This window comes from Sminthopsis crassicaudata, chromosome 5, assembly GCF_048593235.1.
Source record: "Sminthopsis crassicaudata isolate SCR6 chromosome 5, ASM4859323v1, whole genome shotgun sequence".
In the NCBI taxonomy this organism is placed as follows: Eukaryota; Metazoa; Chordata; class Mammalia; order Dasyuromorphia; family Dasyuridae; genus Sminthopsis; species Sminthopsis crassicaudata.
In genome coordinates this window covers 297,530,779-297,547,341 of record NC_133621.1, presented here as the reverse complement: position 1 = coordinate 297,547,341, position 16,563 = coordinate 297,530,779, and the positions used below count along the sequence as shown (strand labels likewise).

General features: G+C 42.1%; 1 long non-coding RNA gene across 1 annotated transcript in view; it reads left to right on the top strand.

Annotated features, from left to right (window-relative positions):
- The window catches only part of LOC141544888 (uncharacterized), a 65,198-nt gene that overhangs the window by 27,694 nt on the left and 20,941 nt on the right, over positions 1 to 16,563 (top strand). The window contains exons 2-3 of the long non-coding RNA XR_012482833.1: positions 2,167 to 2,269; positions 10,485 to 10,554. This is a non-coding gene — a long non-coding RNA (uncharacterized LOC141544888). The remainder of the gene's footprint in view (positions 1 to 2,166; positions 2,270 to 10,484; positions 10,555 to 16,563) is intronic.

The following is a 16,563-nucleotide window of genomic DNA, read 5'->3' as shown; positions in this document are numbered from 1 at the left end:
CATTTCCAGTGGGAAAAGCTAGCATTTACACCCTGCTTCTGGCACTCAGTGTGCAGGCTCGCCCTCTGAGAGTCCCTATTTCTTCATACATATTTTGTGTGTGTGTATATATATATCTTTGTAGACCTTAAAATGCTATTTAAATACTCTCTATTATCATTGTTATACATTAAGTGGTGCCCTTCAAACTTGGAGGAGCTCCCTCTCTGGATAGTAGTGAGCCACCCTTAAAAACCCTTCTGGGGAGGGTGTGTAAGGATTACTTAGTCCTCTCTGGGCTCTGCCTCAGTGATCTCAGCCACAAGAACCATTGGTGGATGATGCAAGTGGGTCACAGGTCTATACAGCCAGCCCTAAGCCCCTTATAGACTTCTCTTCCTGGATTTCTAGCCTCTCCACATGGCCAAGACAGAGCTCACTCCCTTTGCTCCCGAATCCTTCCCTCTGTCGACCTGAAGACATCAGCATCTTCCCAGTCACCTCACTGTCATCCCAATGCCTCATTCTCAGTCACCCACAAATTCTCCAACCACTGCCAAATTTTCCCAGCCTCTCTCCTAGATTCTCTGCTGACTCACTTCCACAGGCCTTTCCTGTACTCGGCACAGGACCGGTAGGCAAGTATTCAAAAAGGTTTCCTCACTGCTTGACTCTATGTCCCCTTCTCTCCTCTCCACTCCCACAGTCTCTCTCTCTTCCAGTTCAAATTCTTCCCTCCTCCTGGAGAGCCTTCTGCTTGGCCTCCCTGACTCCCTTCCCCTTAGCAGTTCTGCTAAGCAAGCTAATTATAATAAGGTGTTCCACATAGAGGCATCTGTACAAGATATCTATTTCTTTTTTCTTTTCTTTTATAGCTTTTTATTTACAAGACATATGCATGGGTAATTTTTCAGCATTGACCCTTGGCAAAACCTTTTGTCCCAACTTTTCCCCTCCTTCCCCCCACTCCCTCCCCCAGCTGGCAGATAGACCAATACATGTTAAATATATTAAAGTATATGTTAAATAAAATATATGTATACAAGGATATTATTTCTTATCTTCTTTTGTCTCTGGAAGTTTACATATTGGACCAAATTTTAAAATATGTTTCCTTGTTCAGTCTGGCTGCCTTTTAAGCAAGAATCCCTACTTTATTGTTCCCAAACATTATATTTTAAGAATTATTTATTTTAAGGCATTTTTAATTATAACAATTTTAGTTCTGACATATGTGTAAGAGAATACCAGCTGTTTTATAATTGCCCTAGTCTGCTGATAACTGTGATTGGCAGTGTTATTACTGTTTCTAATTTCCATTATTGGAATCAAGTCATTTTGTGACTGGAAAAATCTTCATGTTATAGGATGGCATTGTAAGAATGTAAAGATAGAATGTGAAAAATACTGTCAATTGATGGAGGTTGATCTCCATAAGGGACCACTGATATACAGAATAGAACATATATTTGGTGAGGAAGCTGCTACAGGTTTTGTGAAAATCAGAGTATTAAAATTAATTGGGAATCTATTTTTTAAAAAGTATATAAGGGAGTAGGTCAGAAGCTACGTTCTATGAATTACTAGAGAGTCATTCCAACGTTCAAAAATTACTGGGAAAATCCAAATAAGGATGTAACAGAAGTGTCGCATACAGTTCCTGAGTGCTACCTGAATCAAATTAAAGTGTCAATGGCAAATATTTAACAAAATAAATAAAAATACAATCGATAATGTTAATATATAATATAAGTCAACATGAAGCTTTTAGAGACCTCATTTCTATTTGACACCACTGGGGTGTAATACTTGGAAAATGTTAGGTTCAGTCTTCTATTTGGGATGGAAGAGGTGACAATATAATAACTTGCAGTATTCCTAAATGGAAAAGATGACTTTACCTAAATAAACTTGAGGTTTGGGCTTGAGGTTTTAGCCATAGAGAATGTTACAGCAAGGCAGAAATATGCTTGCGTGGTGCTGAACCTGCATTCTATATGCCAAGGATGCTTCCCCTACCTCATCCTACATATCCATGGAAAGCAAGCTTTCTCAAGTCAAATGGTAATAGAAAAGACCTAAAGATAATTCCATCCTGGTGGAGAGCCACTTCACTGATTTGTCAGTGATGGCTCCTCTGCCAAAGGCATAGAGAGGTTTCTACCATAGCTTCTTTCTTTCCTACAGATTAATGTGGATATGAACAACTCTTTCTCACAATGGCTTTGAATGACTGAAGAAGGTGTACAGGTTCTATTGGATTCAGCTCAAGTCCTGCCTTTTGCAAAAGGTAAGATTTTTTTTTTCCTTTTTAATTCCTTTTTTTCCTACTACCCCCTGCTGCAAATGCCTTACCTCAGAGATAATGTATGTGTTTGTTTTTTCCATCAGAATGTAAGCTCCTGGGGCAGCTGGGTGGCACAGTGGATAGAGCACTCAAGTCAGGAGGACCTGAGTTCAAATCTGTGCTCAGATACTTTAACACTTCCTAGCTGTGTGACACTGGGCAAGTCACTTAACCCCAATTGCTCAGGGGGGAGAAAAAAAAAAAGTAACTCCTGAGGGGCAGGGAACTTTGTATCCTTGGAATTTTGTAAGTCATCTGAAACTAGAAGGTACTTAATAAATATTTATTGGTTTGATTGAAAACTCCTAGAGATTTAGGGACTTTTTATTTCACATCTGAAGTAGGGGGAAAGAACGACTGAATACAGGTCTATAACATGGTTTAGGAGAAAAAGTGCTGGATTTGGAGTAAAAAAAAAAAAAAAAAAAAAAAAAAAAAAAAAAAAGATGTGGTTTGACCAAATCTCAGCTCCTCCACCTCCTTTCCTGTATGTCAAGGAGTAAGCCACTTAATTTCTCTGGGTCTCAGTTTCCTTTCTTGTTAAATTGAAAGAGTTGTACTAAATAGCCTGTAAGATCCTTTCCAGGTGTAGATGTGTAATCTTTACTCCAAATCTAACACTCCTCCATACTTTGCTGCCTCTTAGTAGAGAAAACATCCCCAGGCAGGAAAGAAGGCTTTAGTCACAAAAACTCCTGAACCAGTCCCGGCTAGCCTGAGCTCTCTGTAATAGTCTGGTAAGCTACAGTCAAGAGGAGTCCGAAATAGGGACCCATCTCTGCCTGGGATTATTTCTCCACAAGTAATGGCCAAGAGTGGGTGTGAGACACTCTGATATCCCTTTGGGGATAGCCCCTGACTTTAAGGTGCTAGCAGATCTGAGGTCATTTGTGTAGATTGCAGAGTTCCCTCAAATTCTAAGTTCTCCAGAAACACTTTCCTGATTGCTCCAGCTTACACTGCCTTCAGCAAACTCTTATTCATTCATTCATTTATTCAGTTACTCAATCAGCAAGCATTTATTAACTGTTTACCATGTCAATGTCTCAGATGACAAAGGTACTTATATTCTATTGGAGGGGAAAAACTTGCTGGTGCACAAGTGAAATATAATAAGAAAAATATAATGCCAGGGTGAAGAGGGGCCCCTACATTTAGAGAACCTGAGAAAGGCCTCCTGTAGGGCCTGGTTCCTGAGCTGTCCAAGGTGACCTAGATAGAAAAAAAGCTTAGCCAGGATCTAAATTTACTCTCTCTGCCTCTGAATCAAGCTATTTATTTTCATTGTGCAGTCCAACTCCCTCATTTAACAGAGGAGGAAACTGAGGCTGATATTAGCCCATGGTCACAGTGTGATATGGTACAAGCTGGTACTACCTAATCCAACTCCCTCATTTAACAGATGAGCAAACTGAAGCTGAGGAGATTAGTTATTTGCCCATGTTCACAGTGTGATATATCTAACAGATGAGGAAAATGAGAGTGTGATGAGGGTCTTATGTGATTTATTCCTTATATGACACTTAGCAAGTCACTTTAGAATCACAGACTTGAAGTGGGCATGGAGTTCAGTGATCTAGGCTAAGTCTCATTTTATAGATGAGGAAATTGAGACCCAAGGGGAGGAGTAACTTCCCCATGTTTATATGGCTTACGTACTAATGGCAGGCCTAGAATTTGAACACAGAACTTTCCTGTATAGGAGTCCAGTTCTCCACTAAATAGCATCACTCTCTGGACTTCCCTAGGTTTGTTTTGTTTTTTTAAATCTGTCCAAAAAGGGTCAGAGACCCCAAGCTTCCTTCTCTGTTTAAAAAAAAAAAAAAAGGAAGAGGAATAGAACAGGCATTAGGAAGCTGGAACACAAATATAAAAATAAGAAAGTTCTGTCCTCAATAAACTTACATTCTACTAGGAAGACTGAGCATACTGTTGAGGAGTAGCAGCTTTGAGATATTGAATAGACAATTTTCAGATGATGAAATTAAAGTCATTTACAATTATTTGAAAAAATGCTCCAAATCACTATTGATTAGAGAAATGCAAATTAAAACAACTCTGAGATATCATCTCAGGCCTCTCAGATTGGCTAAGATGACAGGAAAAAATCATGATTAATGATGGTGGGGACGTGGGAAAACTGGGACACTAATGCATTGTTGGTGGAGTTGTGAAATAATGCAATTGCTCTGGAGAACCACCTGGAACTATGCCCGAAGGGTTATAAAATTGCATACCCTTTGACCCAGCAGTGATATTACTGGAATTCCAAGGAAATCATAAAGGAGGGAAAATGACCCACATGTGCAAAAATATCTGTAGCAGCTCTTTTTGTTGTAGCAAAGAATTAGAAAAGGAGTGGCTGCCCATCAATTGAGAAATGGATGAACAAATTGTGGTACATGAAGGTAATGGAATATTATCGTTCTATTAAAAATTATGAACAAGCTGATTATAGAAAGGCCTGGAAAGATTTACATGAACTGATGATGAGCAAAACAAGCAGAACCAAGAATAAATTGTACACAGCAACAGCAAGACTGTGCGATGATCCACTATGAAAGACTTGGTTCTTCTTAGTAGTTCAGTGATTCAAAGCAATTCCAATAGACTTGGGACAGAAAATGCCCTCTGCATCCAGAGAAAGAACTATAGATATTGAAGGTAAATCGACATATGCTAGGTTCACTTTTTTTCTGTTTTTATATTTTATATCTTTCACATGGTTTTTCTCTTTTGCTCTGATTTTTCTCCCCCAACATAATTCATAAAACAATATGTATTAAAATAAATAAACTAAGAAAAAGAAGAGAAAGGTGCTTTGGCTGGTTTAGGTAGTTTCAAGAATTGGAGCCACAGCATTCTATGATGAACTATCAGTTTGAATGATTTTGCCAGAGATATCAATCAATGAAGGACTGCAGAAATCTTAGAAGTATTAATGGCCTTGAAGAAGGACCCCAGAGGCATTACAGAAGGGCACAGACAAGAACCAGACAGGATAAGAAAGCTTGGAAGCGCTTCAAGTTCACTAGAGGAGGGGAATTCCCATAAGGGTGAGATCATAGATTCTTGGTATTGTGAGATTAAATGTAAAAGGTGGAAGAGGGGGAAGGTAAAGAATGGAGGATGGTGGATTGGGCTCAGAAGAGGAGTGAGGGACAAGGCCTGTTCTTAGCTCAAAATCAACACCCCCTGGTGATGGCTTTTGTTGACACTGATAAGATTTTAGAATTATCAGGGATCTTGAGAAATATCTGGTCTAAGCCCCTCCCCCCCCCTTTTTTTTTGCTGAGGCAATTGGAGTTAAGTGACTTGCCCAGGCTCACAAAGCCAAGAAGTGCTAAGTGTCTGAGGCCAGATTTGAACTCAGGTGCTCCTAACTTCAGGGCTGGAGCTCTATCCACTACACCAACTAGCTGTCCCCCTCTCTTTACAGAAGAAAACTGGCCCAGAGATCTCCAAGAATTTGTCTAGAAATTCTGATCTTGGCTCTTTCCACTTTAGACCCATGTGACCTTGGGCCAATCAGCCCAAGCTTTTGGGCCCCAATTCCTAATTATGAAAAATGAGGAGATGAATGTTGTAGTTAATGAAATCCCGACGTTTCTCCCAGGTCTAAACAGTGGAGTGTAGCCCTGAGCTTGTAATCTTGGGACCAACATGGAAACTAGACTCAACTGATCTCAGCCAAGTCTCTGGCTCAGTAGGTCTCACCTTTCTAAACCAGGAGATTGGCTTAGATGCCTTCTTAAAGTGCACCCCAGCTATTAAAAAAAAAAAAAAAATCACTTTTTTTTTTTTTTTTTTTTTTGCTGGGGTTAAGTGACTTGCCCAGGTTCACACAGCCAGGCAGTGTTAAGTGTCTGAGGTCGGATTTGAACTCAGGTCCTTCTGACTTCAGGACCACTGTGCCACTCAGCTGCCCTAAAATCCCATCACTAAGTAAGAGCCGGGTGGAAAGGTACAACGTGGCAGAGTTAGGATTCACACCCAAGTGCAGCCGCTAAAATTTCTGACCACTGCAGCACACTGCTGGTCCAGCGGCTCCGGCCCGAACCGGGCAGCGGGCGGAGACCCTGTTCCGGGCTCCAGAGGGTAGCGATGGGGGAGGGGAGCAGCGGCCGGGTGGGAACGCGGGCTGTCTCCTTCCCGGCCCGAGTTGGGTCCAACGGTTGGGGGAAGGGGAGCATCAGGAGGCTTTCCCAGAAGCCGGAGTGGGGGGCGGCGTGAGAGGTTGCTGCACTGGAGGCAGGGCAGCCCCGTGGGGACTCCGCCCCCATCCCCCCTCCTCCATCCCCTCCTCCTCCTCTTCCCGGCTGCCTCCCCGCCCAGCCGGCGGGCCTCTTCGGCCCTTATAAGGCCAGAATTGCCACAAAGGCCCATAAATGGGGCTGCTGTCATTACCTGCCCCTTCGGGGGAGGCACCTCTCCCAGAGGCTCCTTCCGGCGGCCCGGCCCCCGCCACATTCCCCAGCCCGACCCCGCCCACGCGGCGTTTCCCAATTCCACCCGCTCACCCGGGCGCTCGGGGGCGCACACTCACGCGCATCCACGCGCGCGCGCACAAAGGCGCCCTGTGATCTGGCATCGGCCTGTGGGACGCGCCCCGCAGCACCTGCGGGCCGGCACCCAGGTGGCAACGCGCCTCGGGCTGCCTTCTCCTACGGCCTCCCAGGCCTCGGGAGGCGGAGAGAGACCGGCTGCAAAAGGAGGCCGAGATGGATCAGAAACGCCCCAGAAAAAGTCTTGGGGGGGGGGGGAGAGAAAAGAACGGGGAATGTTACAGTGGGAGAGCGGCCGCTTCCTCTGAAGGGGGAGGAAATTGAGACCTGGGAGAGAAGGGGAGGCAGCTCCCAGTGTCATAGGATCATAAGACCTGGCCCAACCAGGCCATTTTACACTGTTGGGGAAACTGAGGCCCAAAGCTAATGCCCTAGGTTCATAGATTTTGAGCTTGGAAGTTGCCTGAGAGGCCATCCGGTTTAATTAGGCGATCTTACTGATGAGGAAACTGAGTCAAGGGAGGGGGAGTGATTTCATCGTGGGAACTGAGTCATTTTCCAAATAAGGAAACAGGGTCCCAAAGTCAGCCTGCATGATAAGGGAGACCGGAAGCAGCCCGTGCCAGGTAGATCAAAAGCCACCTTGGACCTTGACTACCATCTTCCTTTAGACCCTGATGAAGACAAGCTGGGCCATTATCTGGGCAAGCAGCCCCTGTGCACGTGCAGCCTGACCACAGCTTCTGCTGGGGTTAAAACTGAGGACCCAGAAAGGAAAGTTCTCCTCTCCAAAGTCCTTAACATTGTCAGGTGTTAAAACAAACTAAACTCTCACCATGAATTGTTGTGGAAATGACGTTAAAGAAGGCTTCCGTTCACAAAAAGGCTTTGCTGTTGTGTCCAAGTCCTTAGGACTTTACCATTTTATCTTTTCCATTAGAATGGGAGCACCCAGAGAGCAGGGAATTATGTGACTTTTATATTTGTAAACTCCATACTTTAGCTGTACATATAGTAAACATTTAATAAATAAGTGCTTTGTGTCTTCATTTAGCAGAAGCAGAATTTGAATCTAGATCCTCTGACCAAAAAGCCTATGCTTGCTGCCTCAGTTAGTCACTGAGTGGAGAGAGCAGTGGGCTTAGGACCATAAAGCTAAAGCCAGAAAGGACCTTGGAGGTCACTTAATTCCAATCCTTCATGTTATAGATGAGAAAACAGAAGTGTTTAGAGAAGTGAAAATAATTTACTCAAAGTCATACAAATTTTTTTTTTTTTTTGGAGGCTGGGATTAAGTGACTTGCCCAGGGTCACACAGCTAGGAAGTGTTAAGTGTCTGAGACCACATTTGAACTCGGATCCTCCTGCATTCAAGGCTGATACTCTATCCACTGCGCCACCTAGCTGCCCCCAAAGTCATACAAATGTTAAGGGGAACCGGAGCAGGGAGAACTAAGATTGAACCCAGTTTGGAATATATGACTTTGGGGCAAGCAACTTCTCTGTGAAAGGAAGCATGCAAAGGTGTTTAGAATTCTGGAGAAAGGACCAAACTGGGTGGGGTTCAAATCCCAGCTGGGATGTTTACCATTACTTGGGTGACCAAGGCAAGCCACTTCCCCTCTGAGGGCCTCTTAGGGTCAGACACTTGAAGGTGTTTGACTAGGTGAGCTTTGAAGTCCTTTCCAGGTCCAACCTGTGATTTTTTTTTTTTTTTAACTCAAAGATGAAAGATTATTAGAAGCAGAACTAAAATTCCTGTGTTTTCTGCCTACCAGTCCTGCCTTTTTTGCATTAGGCCTCCTTGAACCAATCTATGAATCAAGCATAAGACTTTTCAGAGCTGATTAAGCCAAGGTGGGGGCCACAGAAAGTGATAATCCAGCTGGACAACCCATACACAGGAAAAGATAACTACCAGACTGGTGTCAGGTAGTCTTGTTAACTAGTGCCATGGGCTATCAGAGCCAGAGTAGGAGCCCTTCCCAGTGGAAGGGTCATATTCAATATCTCCAAGGAGGAGGAGAAGACAGAAAACTGAGCAGCCTCTCCTAATCCTTCCAGGACCCTGGGAAGAAAATAGTTCCTGGTAGAAACCAGGTTCCCACAGGGCTTATCTTTGCTCCTGGTTTCTTTTCAGCATTGGTGGAAGCAGAGAGAGGGCAGAAATGGGCACCATTCACATTGGAAGGGCACATCTAGCCCTCAGGGAGAGGAGATTTTCTTGGGGGTAAAGGATTCTCTTTTTATGTTCCAGCAGAAAAAGAACCTTGGCAAGTGGAAAGAATTCTATGAACATGTCAATTGAATTCTTTTTTGTTGTTATTATTTTTCAATTCAATTCTTTTTTTATGAAAGCTTTTTATTTTCAAAACATATGCACAGATAATTTTTCAACATTGGCCCTTAAATAATCTTGTGTTCCAAATTTTCTCCTCCTTCCCCCCATCCCCTTGCCTAGATGGCAAGCAATCCAATATATGATATACATGTTAAAATGTGTTAAATCTAATATATGTAAACATATTTATGCATCAATTCAATAGTTGAAGAGCTCCATATTTTATTTTGACTTAGCTTATATATTTCTCAAAATGAGTTTATGAATTATATTTTTATTTATTTTTCTTTTTTAAATTATTATAGCTTTTTATTTACAAAACATTTGCATGAGTAATTTTTCAACATTGACCCTTGCAAAACCTTGTGTTTTAAATTATCCCCTCCTTCCCCCCACTCTCTCCCCTATATGGCAGGTAGTCCAATGCATGTTAAATGTGTTAAAATATATGTTAAATTCAATATATGTATACCTATTTATGCAGTTATCTTGCTGCCCAAGAAAAATCTGATCAAGAAGGGGAAAAAAAAAACTGAGAAAGAAAACAAAATGCAAACAAATAACAAGCAAAAGAGTGAAAATATGATGTTGTGACTTTTATTTCTTTTTCTAGCACATATAGTAAACAGTTAATAAATGCTTGTTGAAGGATTAATTCTGATGTTCATTGTTCCAAGGTTCCTCCCATTTCTGATATGCTATTTTCTGACATTCCAGAGGGGCCTCCCAGCTGACATTCCACATTCTGGTCAATCAGTCAAAAAGCATTTATTAAATGCCTTCTAGGTGTCTGATATTCTGCTAGGTTCTAGAAATGCAAATGAAGATGAAAGAAGTTCCTCCCTAGGGAGCCTATCTCCTAACAGGGATAACGAACATGAAACTTACTTAGTAATAAGGAGGACATGTGAAGAATAGATGGTGGTGGTGGTTGTTTGTCCTTCCTTCTCAAAAAGGACCCTGAAATCAGGTAGATGGTGCCATATCATGCAAGTGAATTGGATTTGAGGAAAGTTGTGCAGAATCCAGCCTCACTTTCTCCTCCAGAGCCATCTGGGCGGAGTGGTCAGATCTAGATCAGAATGATTGAAGATGGCTCTGGATACAATGGAAGACTTTGAAGGCATTTTTAACCTAAGATCTTTAACAGATCTCAATTTGACTGAGGCAAGCCCCATTCAGTGATTAAGGCTAGATAAGAAATGAGGCAGAGAATGGTCTCTTTTACCTAGTCAAAAAAAAAAAAAAAGAATCAATCTGTAAGGGGAAGTATTTCTAGCCAAAACAGCAACAATTGTTATTTACATTTCAGAATAGATGGAAGGACTTCTCAGAGGGGAAGACACTAATGGAAAAGAGGTATAGAAGGTTCCCTGCAGAAGGTAAGATTTGAAGTGGACCTTCAGGAAGGAAGGCCAGGAAAGTGATAAAACTAAGAAAGAGAGGTGAGGAGGGGGAAGGCTTCAGATTGTGAGTGGAAACAGAGTCAAAAGATGAAGTGTTGTATGTGAGGAACAGCAAATAAACCAGAGGGCTGGTCTTTGGAGGGGAATATAGTCAGTATAAGTGTGGAAAGGTAGAAGGGCATCAAGTAGGGAAGAGTTTTGAGTGCCAAGCAGGAGACTGACTATCCAGGAGGGACCCAAAGCTTTCTATAATTTTACATTTTAATAGTTTAATTATTTGATATGTATATCTGACATTCATGAAGAAACACTGGAGTTTACTGATTAGAGAAAGAGACTTTAGGAAAGCCAGGTTGGTGCAGTGGATAGAGCACTAGCCTTGAATTCAGGAGGACCCGAGTTCAAATCTGTTTTCAGACACTTAACACTTCCTAGCTGTGTGACTCTGGGCAAGTCACTTAACCCCATCCTCAGGAAAAAAAAAAAAAAAAAAAAAAGGAAAGCCAGGTTGGGAACTGAAAGGACTGGAATACCGTAGAAGAATGGGTGGATGGGTGAGACTCGACCAAAGTGACCAATCAGAATACTATCATCTAAGTCTGAGGGCCTGAAATAGGGATTGTGGCTGTGTTAGTCTGGAAAAGAGGGCATATTGAAGAGATAATGGGTTAACTCTGGGGGGTGAATGAGGTTTTTTGATCCTGGGAGGAGGATGTGGTATTATTGGCAATCATAGAGAGAAGTTTCACATATGGATGGGTTTAAAAGGGAGATGTTGAGTCTGTGATGCCTATGAGACCCCCCAGTTTGGGCTGTCCAAAGGGCATTTGAATTGTACATCAAGAGAGAGATTGGGACTGGCACATAGATATTTAATCATTTACATAGATAAGATCATTGAATGAGAAAGGCTCCCTAGAGGTCTAGAAGCTTGAGAGGTGAGAATGGATTATTCAATTTGGCAATTAAAAGATCATTGATAAGTCTTAAAGGGAGCTGTTTCAATTGAATGGTGAGCCTTGGAAGAATTGTAGCAAGTTAAGAAGAAAGTGAGAGGAAAGGAAGTAGAAACAGCCATTGGAGATGGTTTAATCAAGAAGTTGAAGAGATATAGATAATAGCTAGCAGGCATGGCAAAAGCATTTTCCAAGGTTGGAAGAGACATAGTCTGTAGGCAGTAGAAAGGGAAGGACCCAGCAGATAGAGAGTGCTTGAAGATGTGAGCAAAAAGGAATGATAGAGGGGCCAATCTGTTGGAGAAGACACAATGGAATGGGATCCTTGTTTGCCTTGTCCAGAAAAAGGGCCACCTCTTCATGTGAGCCAGAGGTAAAGGAGAAGATAGTAAGGAAAGATGTGATTGGAGGAGGAGAGGAAAAGAAAGAACTATCTGAGAATGGCCTCAACTTTTATATGTGAAGTTGAAATCCTTGGCTGAGAAGGTGTGTAAAGAGGGCTCTGGGGCTGGAGGAGAGATAGGAGGGATTCAAAAAGTTTCTATGAAGAATGGGATAATGGATCCACTAGGGAGAAACAGAATAAATTGCCTCTTTGCAGTGAAAATTAACACAGACTTTCTTTCTTTCTTTCTTTCTTTCTTTCTTTCTTTCTTTCTTTCTTTCTTTCTTTCTTTCTTTCCTTCCTTCCTTCCTTCCTTCCTTCCTTCCTCTCTCCCTCCCACTTTCTCTTTTTTCCTTCCTTCCTTCCTTCCTTCCTTCCTTCCTTCCTTCCTTCCTTCCTTCCTTCCTTCCTTCCTTCCTTCCTTCCTTCCTTCCTTCCTTCCTCCCTCCCTCCCTCCCTCCCTCCCTCCCTCCCTCCCTCCCTCCCTCCCTCCCTCTCTCTCTCTCTCTCTCTCTCTCTCTCTCTCTCTCTCTCTCTCTTTTCTTTCTTTCTGCTGAGGCAATTGGAGTTAAGTGACTTGCCAGGGATCACACAGCCAGCAATTAACACAGCTTTATAATCTTTTCTAAACCAATTCAACAGCATGTAAACAGGCATAAAGGTGAGGAATGATGGAAATAATCCTAGAGTCAGGTTTTCTAAGACATAATCTGAAACAGGACAAGGGTCAAGGGACAAGAGTAGAGTAATATAGAGTTAAATTGGTTGACTAAGGGATAGGGATAGAGAAGAGGAAAGAATGTAGATGATGCAAGATGAGGGCCTGGGAAAGAATCTGAAGTGTGGGGAGAAGACAGATGACATTGAGGATGATGGGGTTGAGGTCATAATCCATAGGCAAAGAAAACATTTTTAAAAATCATGAGGGATAGAAATTGTCTTCCGCATCCAGAAAGAGAACTATGGAAATTGAATGTAAATCAACAGATGTTATGTTCACTTTTGTTGTTGTTGTTGTTTTAATCCTTGTTTTTCCCTTTTGTTTTGGTTTTTCTCTCCCAACATTGATTTTAAAAGTTAATATCCATGTAACAAAATAAAATAAAATATATGTGTGTGGGGGGGGGGGAGAATCATAAGATGAAGGAATTAATGAATTGAAAGTGATCATGGAAAAATCCAGCACATAGACATCTCTGTATATAGATATTGGTAGAGTGGAGGTTTAAGTTACAAAGTAGGAACTGAGTACATTGATCAAGTGGGAAGCTAGAGGATTTCAAAAAGCATCTATGTATGCTGAAGTTCCCTACACTGAAGGTAGGAATCGGGGTAAAAATGAGCCATCCCATGAGCCATGAGCTCATTGGGGAAAGAAGGAGAGTGTGCTGAAGGTCAGTAAATAACTCTAGAACTTCAAAGGAGAATCGGCTGCTGAATAAGGGTGGGAAAGTTCTTCCTGATTCTGCCCTTCCATGTTCACAGGTCCCTCCCTGCTCTGCCATTCTGTGATTCTGAGGGAAATTCATGACAGAGAGTAAAAACTATATGAGGAGGCTTCCTGGGGCCAGGTGTGGCCCAGGGTGAACCCTGGAATCTGTCCTGGAGCAGAAGGGAGTAGGGTTCAGAGAGAAGCTTAAATCCTCCCCTCCCCACATCAGTTCCCCAGAGGCAGACTGCCGGGAAGTAGGAGCTCACCTGGGGCCTGCTTGGCAAGGTGGTATAATGCCAAGAAATGATATCATGGGGATGAGAAGGGCACAGTGAGTTCAGCCTGTGGCTGGGGGGTGGGTACCTCCCTTCCTGGCCAAAATCCAGCTGCCCATGGGGCTCCCAGGTCATTCCAGGCTCAGGCCAATCCACAATCCCAGAGCCAGGCCGGCCTCAGAAGGTGGACTTATTTGGCTGGGTGGTGAGAGGCTTGGTCTGCCAGCCATATCCTGTTTTATGAGTCAAATGAGCAAGCACAAAAGGAACAATCTATTGGTTTCCTCTTCTCTGTGTTTTCTTTTCCTTCTACGCCAAATCAGGAATGAGTTAGTTGTCGGATGGGAGCACTGAGGCAATATTTTGTCAAATCTCTCACCACCCAGGACATACTGGAAGGGCAAACCAGGCAGAGTCCCAGAAGGCTGGCATGTGGGGCGGCCACAGGCAGCTCTCTGCATACCTCTCAGGTAACAGTACAGTTAATGAAAGGTTATTTCCTGGCAATGGGAAGTACTTTCCCCTGATTCCCTTAACCCATCCCAGTCTGTTACAAGATTGTTGTTCAGGTGATCAAAGTGATATTCCAGGGGGAAGAGCTCTAACTGGGGAGCTGGAGAATCTGCATTCAAACCCCAACTTCAATATTTCTAATCTGTGTGATCTTGAACAAGTCATTTCATCCAAGTTATTTGAAAGTAATCATGGAAGATTGCAGCAGCAGTTCAGATGGAGAGTTCCCCATGTCCTTAGGGTACAGGGGATGGTCATGACATTTCCATAGTAAGATGATATCAATTTCTGATATTGAACCATCCAAAAGTGCCCAGGATTGGGTGGCAAGAGTTTTCTTCAATAGCTGGGGCTATAACTGGGGTTTTTCCCAGCATGATGATTGAAGGCACTAGGCTGGAAGCATTGTCGTTCCCCAGGTCCTGGGCCAAGGGATGGCCTTGGAGGCTGAGCTACTAGCAGGACTGGTGGTCTGGGAGCCAGCAAGGTTATGAAAGGTTTCAAAAATCAAACAAGCTTTAAAAGGGGGCATTCTTTAAGTTTCCTTCCATATGTGAAATTCTCTCCTTTAAGGGCTCCTTCCAGCTGCACATCCGGGTATCCTCCAAGGTCAATCTGTTCAAAGGTTGCTTCTAGCCCTGGCATTAGAAATTCTTAAGAATCTATCATTTCATTATTCATTTATTCATCCACTCAGACAGTCAACTATTAAACTCAAAACTCAGGTGGATTCAGATAAGGAAAATGAGTCAGGAAGTTTCCTTCTCTCCACTCCTCCCTACAGCCTAAGTTCCTTGCCTGTGATAAAGAATGCCATGACCGATACTCCCCAGCAAGTTGCAGATAGCTAACCCCAGAAACCACCCCCAGTTCCAGCTCAGATATGAAAAAAGAGGACATTGTCTCAGTTTCCCCACCTACAAAATGAGGGGGTGTCCATCTCCTGAAATGTGAAAATGGGAGGAAACACAGACCAATTTAAGAAGAACAACTGATTTAAAACTGGGTTCCACATTCCTCCAAACATTTCTCTTCCAGATCTGACACCATTCCTAGAATTCAATTTAATTAAAAAAAAAAAAATTCTCATGCATAACATGAAAATAAGCTCGTAAGCATTTATTAAGCACCTACTACATACTGGGAGATAATTGAAAAGTATATACTGATTGCACAGATTATTTAATATCAGACAATATAGTCTCTGGACAAATGGATGAGGAACTCAATAAAATTCCATTGATAAATAAAATCATTTATTATATGTCAGGCGCTGTGTTAAGTACTTTTTTTTAATCTCATTCTATCCTCATAATAACATGGGAGGCAGATGCTGTTATCATAGATGAGAAAATTGAGGCAGACAGAAATTAATTGACTTGCTCCATATTGTGTCCAAGGTCCATATTTGGATTTTTCTGACTCCAGGCCCAATGACATATAATAAATGTCATTGATTTAGCACTTACTATGTGTCAGATGCTGGGCTTGGCAATGGTGATTGAAATTTTTTTTTAAATTGTCTTTAGGAGTTTATATTTTACCTGTACACAAGTCAAAGTACATACCAAAGGCCGGGGAAGTATTTTTAAGAGGGAAAAAGCAGCAGCAAATGAGATCAGGAAAGGCTTCTCTTTCCAAAAAGTAGTTTCTGCCTTTGAAAGAAGGGAGGGTTCTAGCAGGGGGAGATGAAGAGGAACAACAAGCCAAAGTCTAGAAATATGAGGTGAAATGTTCTGACAGGGCAACAGCTAGCAGATTGTCTACAAGAAAGAAAAAAAAAAAAAGGAAAATAATGTTATTTAATAGTATAAATTAGGGGCAGCTAGTTGACACAGTGGATAGAGCACCAGCCCTAAAAGAAATCAGGAAGGCCTAAGTTCAAATGTGACCTCATACACTTAGAACTTCCTGGCATTGTGACCCTGGGCAAATCACTTAACCCCAATAGCCTCAGGGAAAGGTATTAATTAATATCAATTAATAATAATGTTAAATAAAACTAGAAAAGTATTAATATCATTACTAAATGATATTAAATAAGATTGGAAGGGTTGATAGAAACCATTTGGAGTAGTGTTTTAATTCCAAGATAAGAATTCTGCTTTTTACTCTAGAGGCCATAGGGAGCCATTGAAGATTTTTCTCAGATGCTAAAAGTGAATGTGAGGAGCACCTCTGGTGGAAAGTATAAGTTTCTGGAAAGTAGGAAAATGTCACTTTATTAAAAATAATCCCCATTGCCTATGGCAATAGTTGGCATGTGGTACTGAATGAAAGACACATAGGAAGTGTACATAAATTGCAGACAGGAAGTGTTTTTTAAGTTATCATAAGGCACAGGTAAGCTGGATAAAAGTACAGGGATTAGTCATGAAGGAAGAGTGGGGAATGATGGACTCAACCACTCCAATATCCTCAAAA